This window comes from Copadichromis virginalis, linkage group LG2 (genome assembly GCF_057382275.1).
Source record: "Copadichromis virginalis isolate Kocher_CV1m ecotype Utaka linkage group LG2, C_Virginalis_male_GT1.1, whole genome shotgun sequence".
NCBI lineage: Eukaryota > Metazoa > Chordata > Actinopteri > Cichliformes > Cichlidae > Copadichromis > Copadichromis virginalis.
Genome location: NC_140619.1, coordinates 27,802,336 through 27,812,310, shown reverse-complemented (window position 1 = coordinate 27,812,310; position 9,975 = coordinate 27,802,336).

Here is a 9,975-nt window from a genome sequence, read left to right as displayed (position 1 = left end):
AAAAACAGTTTTATCTAACAAAGTTACTTCATATGGGCGACACAATGTCACATCAATTTCATTTGCAACACAGAAAGCATTACCACTGATTAATGTGCTTCCCATTAAAACCGAAAGAAGCAACGGCAGACGGGGATATGGCATAAATCATTTGGATTCATCAAAGAAAAAGACATGTTAGCATGCCGATTTGAAACAGTTTAGGGTCATAATACAAATGGCTTTTTAATTAGGCATCAGATGCATCGCATGCTAGCTTTTCCCCGTTTATTACGCAGACGTGAAAAGAAAACCTCGCAAATGGGAAAGAAGTCGACGTTTAAAAGCTCCAGCCAAATTTTCCTCTGTTATGATTTTCAAAAACTCTTCTCTAATGCCAGGGTAACAATCTCCTGCAGAGGGTTGCATCAGCAAACACAAACCGGCGCCGTCATTCTGAACTGATATCGATCACACAGATTGATGCACCTTGCGTTAAACAGTCCGCACAGGCCTTTGAAGAGTTACAGACGTGAAAAAATAACAAACGGCTGCAGGGTCAGAGACGAAAGAAATCAAGTGTTGTTGTTAAAGATAAAGCTTGAGGTTTGAATCGGGTGGGCAGGACATCGCTCTCTGTCAGTCTAACAGCTGACAGAGAGAAATTGGCTCTTGTGTGTTTTGTGCTCTCTACTTTGCAGAACAATGAAGGTTGAATTTAAAATTTTAAAACACCAACGGTAACAGAAAAAAAGCTCTATTTTCACCTGTTTGAGTCAAAGTTTGTGAGAATGAACTATAAAGGTGTCAATCTCCTCAGCACAACCTGACAGACTTCCTGTTGAGCCACACACAGAGCAGGAAAATTGGACAGTATTGAGAGGTGGACTATGAATGATTGCTTATGGGTTGTTTTTTCTTTCTACACTTTTCATGGCAAAAAGCCGAATGACACCATTCTCTCCCTGCAAAGCCTTCGAGTTGTTTGTTTTCTCTTGGGGATTTTCTTACTGCAGATCCAGAATACACTCTGATGCAATTCGCAAAGCCCTGCTCGCTACAGAAAGGCCGGCACACAGAGTTCAGCAAAGTTTAAATGTGACACTTGCTATTAATTTGGCCAGTTAATCACAAATGCTCACTATTCTCCATTAACTAAGCTTTTAATGCCCCCATTAAGAATTAATGTCAGCCTATTTTGCACTTCAACATGGGTGAGCTCATTAGAGACAATCGCTGAACATGGCTCTTCTCTGGCTGGCCATGACATAATACATTAAAGCCCTGCGTTCACAGTCTAGATTATAGTGTTGGCGAGTAAATCTAATCTGGTTCATTTAAGTCTGTAGCACAGGCAGGTCTATCGTTATATCCCTGTGCAGTTTAGCCCTCGGTTTCAGCTTCCACCATGCTCTTTTCTTTCCTTTCATTTGTCCTCTCTCTGTCCTCTCTTTTCTTTTTCTCCTCCAGCACGACAGAGCACTTTACATATCTAGTCTAGACCAATTCCAGGTAGCCTTGACCCCTATTTATCAGATGCAGGAATTATAACAGGTGTCAAAATGATAGGGCAGTGCGGAGTTCCTCGGTTGCTTACACTGTGAATCACAATCACAGCACGATCTGAGAATTACAGAGAAATGCTGCCTGGATCTCTTTTCGTTTAATTAGAAATGCTTGGGAGCCGAAGTTGAGCTGCCTATCATGCCGACTTGTGATTGGAGAGGAAGGCAGCCCTCAGTCACAACATCCATCAGCGCTAGAAAGTGTCGAGTGTGTGCTTACAATAAATATTGTAAAGGTGAAAGGGTGTGCGTAGGTGTGAGGGCAGCAGAACTTTGCAATATCACAGCAGGCTGCTTCCAAAAGATTTCATTTTCCACATCTCCCAGCACCCTAATCTAGGCGCAGGGTAGAGCTGCAGAGCCGAATTCACCGAGAGAAAGAAGGATTATATGGAACATGCAAAACGTTGTACCTGAAAGGATGTCAGGGGAAGGAATCTAGCAGAAATAGACTTTTGTAAAGATGAATTGCTGCACCACGAGGTACATTTGGCCCATTTCACTCCACCGCGTTCTGCTATACTCTGCCATTTAGAAAGTATGGTGATAAAACACTCCAATCATGATCTCATGCAAATTTGAGCTTTAATTCTGTACTTCCCCTGTAATACTTGTACGGGGAGCGGGGGGGTGTCAAAGAACACAGCTGATCTGACTCAGACAGTTTGAATCTAACACCAGGCGATAATAAGCCCGGCTGGGACAATCAGTCACTGTCACTCACGTGCTTATAACTGGACCATAATGTGACCGAGCCAAGACAGTAAGTACTCTCATAACTCTATACTGCTGTTGCTTCTGCTTAGCCAATCTCACAGCACTGTGAGGTGACTGTATATGACATTTCATACATCTTGGCCAGCCCCTTATTGTATTACAATTGCTTAGCTGTATGAATGAGCATACAGAGCAGCACATACTTGCTGAGAAAACAGAAATTCTCATTATAGTTATTTCAAAACAGCATGTGGTCATTACGGGGCCGGAGAGAAGCAAATAGAAATTCCACGACCTGTGAAATATGTATTTATAAGCCACACCTTGATTATGCGAAAAGCTCTGTGTGTACGTGCGTGTTGGCTAACGGAAAATGAACTGAGGTGAAATGTGTGCTGAAGGGGGCGGGGAGGCAGAGAGTCTGTAGGCTCTGGATCGGCCTGACAGAATCAATGGGGTCAATTAACATAAGGAGAGTACAGAAAGCAAACACAATATCAGATCTATCTGCAATCCACTGCGTGTTTCTTCTTTGTGTGTATGTGTGTGTGTGTGCGTGCTCTGACAGGCACATCAGAATGCAGCAACAGTCTGCATAACATATGCACTGGAGGAGAAAGTGAAAAAAGGTCATTTCCCCTTACTGGCTTAGAACAAGTCTGAGGTGAAATGTAAAAGAAAAAAAAAAAAGAAAAAGAAAGAAAGAAAGAAAGAAAGTATTTCTAAAACTCATAATGCTGAGCTTGTGGAAAAAAGAAGAAGAGTTTTTTTCTTGTTGAAATAATTTATTATCTGCATCTTTATGTGGTGGACTGAAATCCAGATTGGTAGATGATAAAGAGATTAAGAAAAAACACATTACTTTATATAAGACTAAAAAAGGTGAATAAAGCCCTGATTGTTCAGTGCTAATTTTACTTCATAATCATTCTGTATTTTGCTTTTTGACTTCCCTAGGAATTCTTGTTTTTTCCTGTTCCCCAGTAGCTCCATGTCAACGCACCATTCAACTACCAACCCTGCTTATCCCGCTAACTGAACTCAAAGTGCCCGCCAGGCTTTCTGCTGTACAAGCCTCCTTCAGCTCATCCTATCCTTCCTAGCCTCACTACTACTAGCCCCAGCTCACCATGAGCTGCCAGCTAGCTTAATATTGTTGAAAGTTCTTCTAAAAGCAAGAAGTTGTTGTATTTAGGCACTCTGTTTTAAACATGTGTCTAGAGCACATGTGTCAAAGTCAAGGCCCGCGGGCCACATCCGGCCCGGCGTACATTTATATCCGGCCCGCGAGATCATTTTATATAGATTTATTATTATTGTTATGCATGGCCCGGCGATATGAAGCGCTAATAACACACAAACTACAGATAATGCAGCGCTGCAGCCTCCTTGCCGAACGCTAGGCTACCTGGGAACATTCCTGCGTCAATTAAGTCAAACTTCTGTTACCTAGCCCCTCACAATGGCAAAGAGAAAAGCTGATTCTGAAAACAGAGCCTTTCAGCACCAGCGCAGGAGGCTGAATATATGTTTACAAACATTGCTGGTAAACTCGTATCTTATTTGTGGAGCTAATGTGGCTGTAATTAAAGAATTTAATTTAAGACGGCACTACGAGTCAAAACATAAGCTGAAAAACTGAAATGCAGAGCAGAAACTACAGAGAGTAGAAGAGCTAAAGAAGAATCTGACATTTCAACAGAAGATTTTCACCAGAGCAAAATCACAAAGTGAAACCGTTGTGAAAGCAAGTTTTATTGTAGCAGAGGAGACAGCCAAATCAGCCCGGTACCACTCTGAAGAGCTGCACGATGAAGGTGTACGGCATCTTGTGTCCAGACAAAATGCAGATTTTGGCAAATGTGAGCCTGATTTAAGAACACAGTTGTGTGTTCTTAAATTACATACTCTCTTGCTGTGGATGAAAGTACATACATGATGGACATTGCACAGCTGACCATCTTCATCCATGAAGAGGAAATATTGGAAATTAAATCGATGCACGGGACAACGACAGGAAAAGACATTTTTGAAAACGTATTTCAAAGTGTAACCGACATGAAACTGCCCTGGGACAACAGATGGAGCGCTGGTGTTGTGCAGGATGTAGGATCTAGTAAAGATGCAGGAGGAGAAATGTACCAGTGAGTTAACAGCAGATCACTGCATCACACACCAGGAAACGCTGTGTGGTAAAGTCCTAAAAATGGAGCATGTAATGACACCCCTGGTCTAGAGAAAGACACATGGTGTCTAATCAGATACTTACTTTGGCGGTACCTCTGCCTCCAGTGACACTGTGAGCAATCTTGGAGTCATTTATGATCAGGATTCGTAAACAGAGAGGTTCTTATATTTTCTATACAACATGGCTTTTATACAACTTGCCTCCTTACCCATTCACACCAGCACTTTCTTTTTTATATGCTTTTCCTGTGTAAGTGCTTTCTATCTAACATTGACACATCTGAACAACTTGGGGTTAGTATGCAGACTGGAGCACATGGGGACTGGACCGCCAATGTTCCAATTAGTAGGTGAACTGCTCTACCGCCTGAGCCACAGCCACCTTATATGCCCTGTAGCACGCACATTAAACAAACATATTAGGCCCGCCTTCATTCAGTTGCGCAATGTTGCTAAAATTACAAACATCACTCTCAGAATGAAGTTGAAAATCTAGTTCACGTGTTCTCGGCTCAACTATTGAAATTCATTACTATCAGGTTGCTCTAAAGGCTCGCTGAAGAGTCTTCAGTTGACCCAAAATGCTGCAGTAAGAGTACAGACAGGGTCTAGAAAGTCACTAGACTACATGCTTACTTATGGTTCCTACACAAGCCTCACGAACTACACAATCCTAGTTTGTTGTGCTGCACAACAAACATTAATTACATTTTTAAGGAGGTGTAGTCCTAGAGTGGTCTGATGTATTGGGTTAATTCCCCTTGCCTCTCAAAACCTGTACAAATTGTAGTCTCCAAAACTAAAATATCTGTGAGAACCCAAACAACCCTCGACTGTGATGATTAACTTTGACTTTCTTAAATCGGTAGGTTGTCCCCTTAAGGCCCGGCTGGACTGAACCAGTTCAATAAACCGAGATGTGTTAAATCGATAAAAACCTTCAGTCAGTCATGTGGAAGAAACTGTAAAAGCAGCCATTTTGTGTATATCCATGGGTCTCATCGCATTAACACTTTTGAAGGTAACCTGGCGGAGAATGAGATAATGATACTCTGAGACAAATACCTGCTTTGGACCCGTTATAGTAAATGGTGGCATTATGCTTCCCAGGTTCCAGACAGTTAGTTCTGCCTTTGCCTTCTTCTCATTTGCTCAAATCCAATAGCACTATATATGCGGGGTGCTGGGAAATGATAAATAATAGGATGCTGCCTAATAAATATGAAATCCCTGGATCATTAGCTGGATTAGATTGAAGGGGAAAGTGCATAATCAGCCTATGGTTGCACTACAGGCGGGCAGTCATCGATGTTATGGCATCAGCTCCCCAAAGAGTCAGACAGAGATAGAGCGACAGTTAGAGACGGTTAGGGGTATAAGAGAGAGAAAAAAGGCCGTCTGAAAGGATTAATTGAGTAATAGAGAGCAGCTAGAAGCCATTACAGAATATGAGCATCTATTTAGTATTCAAATAGGCACTGTTATTACCATGGAAGAGCAGTTCTTTAGTCTTGGACCTTGAAGAACGCTGCAGGATGTGAAGCGGGGAATAGCTGGAGATTAAAAGATAAAAGTTCCCTGTCAGTAATACTACACAACAGCGAGAGGAGGTAAAACAGTGGAGATGAAGACATGATTTTGTGTTTTCAAATATACTGTGCTGACATCACTTCACACCCAGCGCTGCTTTTGACTTTTAGCCTCCAACTAAGGCTCAGAGATGGTGGAGAAGTGGTTCCATAGAATCCTGCAGCGGGCCATCCCTCCAGCCCGCTGACAGGCCAGTCGATGTGTTTAATCAACCAAAGACACGCTGTAGCGAAACAGGCCTTGCATCAAAGAAGTGCTGACACATTAATTCACCTCTCCTCCAGACATAACAGCACACTGCCTGAACTGGGGCAGCTGAGTGCACGCTCACATTTACAGTCATTATTACAGAGATGGAAAAATAACCTGAAAGGCAAAAATAATACTGAACAGGAAGCGAGGGTGCTCACCAACAGAAGATCAATACGGTATTCAAGTACTGCTGTGTTTTAACATCACATAGAGATGAACTCACACCATCAGTTTTGTACCAAAAGTGCAAATGTTGCACTACAACTGACTGTGTTGTTTAGAAATGATTTTTATTTGCATTTTTCTCCCAAGATCTAGTCATGAAATGTATACTGTTTTCAGTATCTTTAGTTTCACGTCTTTCATTATAAATACAAAGTGGGACTACAAATAAATACAAAACTACTGCCCCAATTTGCAGTTTTTTTACAGTGTTGCTGAGCACAGAGTAAACAAGAGTCTTCTGGATAAATACACAACACAAACACCTGTTTGCTGTTGTCTGCATTTCCTCATTAATACTGCAGAATCTCAAGGGGGCGTGCTGGGGAATTTCCATATTTGTAGAAGCTTAAGACCGTTAGCAGAAACACCACAGCGCTCTGTCATGCCAAGTTGTGTTTGTGCCATGATGAGCGCAGTTCAGCAGCTCCAGTTGTGTTTTATCTGCCTTCACGTTAGATTAGCAAAGGTGGGTTGCTGAATTTGTCAGCAGAGATGGGTGTCATCAAAGTGATGCTTTGCATGCTGTCAAAACTAAGCTCTTAAGTAAAGCACTGGTGTGTTGCTGATTTCTGTTGAGATTTTTGACATTTGACATTTCTTTAGTCATTCAGTCATCGCATATTACAGAAACTACACAAAACAATGAATATAAGCTCCATAGCTAAAGCATTGCTTATATTCATGTCTGACTTGGAATCTTATCATTGAAGGTACCCTACCTTTCAAGCAGGCAAAGGAAATAACATCAACAAACAGATAAGAAACCATATTTTCACCTGTTTTTGGTAGTGTTTGCCCTTTGTGCCTTTCTGTCTGTAAACTCAATAGCTTGAAAAGTTTTGAATCGGATTGTGATCAAACTGTGTAGGGCTGTAGGGTGGGTTCATGTTAACAGTCCATTAAGATTTGGCTCATTTCCACCAGAGTCTTCAAGGTCAGCGTAATGACTTATTGGCCAAAAATGGACAAAAAGTCTTATAAGACAGACACGATGCTTACAAGTGTGGTGTGTGTTGTCAACATACAGAAGGTATCGTATACAGATTTCAAATATCATGTCACATTTGACCTCTGACCTCTCAAGGTTAATAGACTGATCTTGATAATAATGTTTTATAGAGCTATTTAAAATTATGCTTTTTACTGCCATTGTTAGTAATGACAGCAAATAGGCAGCACATAGGGGACAAAATATGTGGATTCCAAATATCACATTAATTTGAACCTCTGACCCTAACCCTACATGGTCAAATATGGTCAAATTGCCTTTCTCTTGGAAAATGCCAAAAATTTACTACCTTTGTTTGTTTTGGCAACATTCAGGAAATGATGTAGGTATATGTAGATTTTTTATATCACACTATATTTCATATCTACATTTGACAGCTTTTACTTTCTTTTAAGTTGACCCCAAAGGACTTTTAGGACTTTTTACAGTAACATGTTAAAATCGTTTAAATGATAGCAATATGACAATTTCAACACATCTACAATATTCCTGAATAAGTCATAGTTTTTCTGAACACAAAAATAAACTTGTACAATCATATTCTTTTATATACTTAAACACTGCCCAGAGAGTGAGCTACCTTGGTGGAGGTTTGTGGTCTCAAAGTGTTTTTTGCCAAAAATATTGGTGTGTCACTTGGATATTACTCTCAGCTTAAATCCCAGTCAAAGTGCTATAAAAATAAATGTTAAGCTGCAATAAAAATAGATATCTGGAGCTGTTAAATGAGCTCTAACAGTTAAAAATATAATCAGAGAATTACTACAATTAATTAAGCTGACATGAGAAGAATATATCTTCACCAACTTTTTAGCAGTGTATGGAATATATAGCAAAAAAGCTTGATAGGCTGCAATGCTGACTGTGAAGTTCCTCTCATCTCCTAATTCCCATTTACATTTGGAAGCCCTTCACCAAATCATAAAGTTGACATATTACTCCTCAATGCACAGGCTCCATTTCACTTCCACTGTCTCCTTCTGGGGTTGTAAAAATGAGCAATAGGCAGTGTCATTCATGGGACAGTGACTTCTCCCAAGCAGCTTTCTTTAAGTAATAAAAGTCTTGAAATCTCTGAAGTAAATCTGCACTTACACCCTCATACAGCCCCTTTAAGCCTTATCTCAGGTCTAATTCACTTTACAGTAAGGTTATCATTCATCACATGAAAAGTGCTCACCTGCCATCAGGACTAACCTGGGGTGTAAGCATTTCACTAAAGGACACGCGTGTCAGAGGCCCGGGGATCAAACTCCCAACAGCGTGACTAGCATGAAATCCACTCTACCACATGAGCCACGGATGTCACGTTGTGTAAAATGATGTACAAGTATGAGCGACCAGATGTCCCTCTTTAAATGATGGCTGTACAGCATTTTTACGCCTTGTCCTGCGGTCCCCGTCTCTGCAGGACATGCACTTTCCTAAGTCTGGCTTTTAATCAATGCATGTAAGGGAAACTTTACAGTCAAATGAAGGTTAGCCTGTCTCGCGTTATGGCCATTAGTGAATGTTACACATTAACAGAAAGTCTTAAGCTTAAGTAAATAGGTAAATATGATGGAAACTACCACAAAGAAAATGAAGCAGCCAGTATATTCTAACAAACAGAGTTTTTGTCTTTTTTGCTAGACTCACTTTTCAACTTCGCTGAGGGGGAAAATATAATGCGAAGCAACACACAGTATGTGTCATAATTGGCTAAAATTGTCAAGTATAACTCAAAATAATAGGTATACCAATTTTTGGATGCATCCCTGCTGAAACCCAAAGACTGTTACTAGATGCAACAGCAGGTGAAATAACAGTGAGATAACAGAGAATACAGGACGGCATAAAGACTCGCATGAGACCATATTTAAAAACTTTTATTCTTATTGTGTTTACTTAGCAAAAGAGTTGGAAAAGTTACATTCAAATACAATACATCTGACTACTTCCCAGCATTGTATCCCACATTTAGTTTGTTGGGATGTGGTGGCCCAACAAACTAAGGCTTTACAGATCTTTGTCACACACTCATATTCCATCACATATACCTATCACAAGGTTTATTTCAGGTAAAACTCTGAATGCCATCATAGGAAATTGGTTCTCTAAAGCATCTCTCTCTTGATCCTGTGACACAGGCCTTCTTTTATATCTGCATTTCACACAAGCCTTTATTTTTTGTTTCATATACTCAAAGAGACTTCAGCAAATGCAGTTTTTTCTTTGAGGATATGTCCTGTAAGATTACATTTCCTCTTACATCATCCTTTTCCATCTGGTCTCTACCCTCCTCACAAAAAAGAAAAAAAATATGAGATGATGGAGCCCTCTAGGTTTCCTTATGCATTTCACTGCCCCTCTGCCTCAGCCCGGCATCGTTAGCTCACTGCAGGCCTAATTGGGCTGCGTCTAATAACAGCAGTCCCCAGGGTGTGCTCTAATGAACAGAGAATATAATTA